Source organism: Grammomys surdaster, unplaced genomic scaffold (assembly GCF_004785775.1).
Source record: "Grammomys surdaster isolate TR1022 unplaced genomic scaffold, NIH_TR_1.0 125996, whole genome shotgun sequence".
NCBI lineage: Eukaryota > Metazoa > Chordata > Mammalia > Rodentia > Muridae > Grammomys > Grammomys surdaster.
The window spans coordinates 1,991,131-1,994,478 of record NW_021620812.1 but is presented as its reverse complement, the minus strand read 5'-3'; positions in this window follow the sequence as shown (position 1 = coordinate 1,994,478).

Here is a 3,348-nt window from a genome sequence, read left to right as displayed (position 1 = left end):
TCATCCAGGGGCAGGGGGATTCATCCAGGGGCAGGGGGATTCATCCACGGGCAAGGGGATTCATCCAGGGGCAGGGAGATTCATCCAGTGTCAGGGGGATTCATCTAGTGTCAGGGGGATTCATCCAGTGTCAGGGGAATTCATCCAGGGGCAGGGGGATTCATCCAGTGTCAGGGGGATTCATCCAGGGGCAGGGGGATTCATCCAGGGGCAGGGGGATTCACCCAGGGACAGGAGATTCATCCAGGGGCAGAGGGAGGTCATCCAGTGGTGGGGGGAGTCATCCAGTGGTGGTAAGAGTGGGGGGAATTCTGTCTTGAGCTTTAGGGTATGGGCTGGACTTTTTCTTTTTTTTGGTTTTTCGAGACAGAGTTTCTCTGTGTAGCTCTGGCTGTCCTAGAGCTCACTCTGTAGACCAGGCTAGCCTCGAACTCTTGAACTCAGAAATCCACCTGCCTCTGCCTCCCGAGTGCTGGGATTAAAGGCGTGCGCCACCAAAGTCTTTTTTTCTGTCACACTAGTCCTGAGAGTTGGAATGCACTAGAGTTGCATTTATTTTTAAAATGAAATGAGGCAGGAATGAGACTTGCTCAAAACATAGGTTGAACTGAGAGTTGGGAGATTTTGTTGCCTTCAGTCTGAAGGTAAGCTATACATCAAATGATTCAACTGAGTTAACTTGTCTTCTGTCTACTCCAAAATAGCTGACAACCCAATGGTAAATAAGACACAGTTTCTGTCCTGGAGGAGACCAAGGGATAAATATCGTTCTATCTGATAGGAAAGTGGACTGGAGGAAGGGGGAGTGTAGGGTACAAGGATGAGGGAACTGAAGGATGGGCGAGTGGAAACGACAGAGGGAAATTCAACTAAATTTAAGTATGGGTGAACATTAAACAAGGAAACCTGCTATTCTGTAAGCTAATTAAATATAAAAGTAGATATAAGATAAAACATATTCTCAGTAATGCCCAAAAAGGAATTATCTAAGGAGATGAAGAGAACAGGCAACTTAAAAACATTTTGGTGGTGCATGCCTTTAATCCCAGCACTTGGGAGGCAGAGGCAGGCGGATTTCTGAGTTTAAGGCCAGCCTGATCTACAGAGTTGAGTTCCAGGACAGCCAGGGCTATACAGAGAAACCCTGTTTTGAAACAAAACAAAACAAAACAAAACAAAACAAAACAACAACAAACAAAAAGCCAAAAACAAAAACAAAAAAGAAAATGAAAATGTCAAGCTTTTCTCTAGTCGAGGCCAGGAAGGCTTTCAGTGGAGAGTGAGCAGTGGGAGAGGACCCCGTGTGGTGGTGGTGGTGGCTTGGGAAGTGGCCTTGCTGGTCTGATGGGTGACATCACAGGATGAGTCATAGCAGCTGGTGCTGGGCCTCATGGCTCTTGTTAAGAAGGCAGCTGTTATCCTACAACCATTTGTATTTGTTCTGTGCATAACACAATTATGCAATTCAGCTGATGTTTAGAGAGGGGATTTAGGTCAGAAGGTACAGGAAGGCCTGGAGGCAACCAGGGCTGGCAGGGATCTGGAAGGAGGCTAAGGAAGTAAGAGCTAATTAAATGCATTCCTGATGAGATGTTACAATGCCTCACAGGCTAAGACGGACAGACCAATGGAGCAGTTGGTCCCGGAATAGGCGGTTCCTCACCTGCAATAGCTGGGACTTCTACAGGTTTTCCAGGCCTCTGGGACAGGCACCTTGGGTTGTTACACTACTTTTCTCTTTGCTGTGGCAAAATACTTGACCAGAAGCAACTTGAAGGAGGATAGTTTACACTTGCTTATGGCTTGCGGCAGTACAGTCCGCTATGTTGAGGAAGACAGTGGCAGAGGAAGCATGCACCAGGAGTAGAAGACTGACCAGGCACATCTTCAGTCCAGAATCAGAGTGAACAGGAAATGGGACCAGGCTATGCAACTTCAAAACCCGCTTCTGCTGATCCATTTCATCCAGGCAGGCTGGACACAGAGATTCAACAACCTTCTCGAACAGTTCCACTAGCTGAGGACCGAGTGTTCAAACACACGAGTGTATGGAGATAGTTTACATCCAGATCACAATGGTTGTCTTTTGTCTATTCTCCTATACCTATAGCTGGTTGTCACTAGCTGCTCCAAAATGACACACAGTTCTTTGACCTGGAGGCAAGTTCCTCCATGATTTAAATCATTTTGTAATGTAGTTTGATGTCTTTGTGTACAATATAAGGGCTGCCAGCATCTTAGCGAAAACAAGGGTCCATGTGAACTCTCCACCGAGCATAGCTGAAACGTCCCGTCTTTTGAGTCGCTGCTCCTGGTTTTTCTCTCTTCAAGTTCCCTGGCAGTTGTCTTCATATGCTCTGCTTCTGTGAGCTTAATTATTTAACATATTCGGGTAACTGGAGTCACGGAGTGTTTGTCCTTAAATAGAGCCTCCACATGACTTAGCAACCTCATTTCCTGGTGTTGCCTAAAAGAAATGAAGTTAGGATTTTGTGGTGATATAATATTATGAAAATATCTTTTACATATAAAGAGACTGGAACTTTTGTTGCACCCCCACATCTAAGTTAATAATATACATTGAGGTCACTTAAGACTTAAGGTTGTTGTCCTACTATGTACTCAGCCTGCTATTTATTTATTTATTTATTTATTTATTTATTTTTAGCATGCCTTTAAGAGAACAATGTAACAGTGAACCTCACTTGCCTGGATTTCGACTTTTACAACCTAAGCTGTAATCTTAAATGATGCACTCGTCCATGTCCTTGACCCAATGATAATGCACACACGTTTGTATAATAAATGCTGCAAACAGCAGGTAGGTGGAAAGCAACCCCTTATAAATGAATATCCACCAGGAATGTTGAAGACAACCCATGGACACTGCTTAGTATCATTTGTTTGTCTTCTGGACCAGCTGGAAGAGATAGGCAGAGAGGGAGAGAATTCAACTCTGGTCTCACTCTTGGTTAAACTACTCCAAAGGGAAAGTGTTTCCTTTCTTTCCTTAATGTGACATCCACACATTTAAGGTACTCTGGCGTGATTACTAATGTACCTAATCAATGCAGGATTTCAACAAGTGTTTTCATATTTGTTCTCCCGTGGTCATCCCAGCACACTCCACAACGGCTATGAGGCAGGAGCAACCTGGATATTCAGCAGAAGAATAGATGAAGAAAGTGTGGTATTATTACAGGGGTTGTTAGGGCAAGAGCCTGGGTCTTGGATACCTGAGTGAACCAGGATCGACTCCTACCCTTTAACAGGTCAATTAAAGAGACTCTTAGTGAGAAGCAGAAAGAGGAGAGTTATTTGATATAGCCACACTGGGAGAGTAACAAA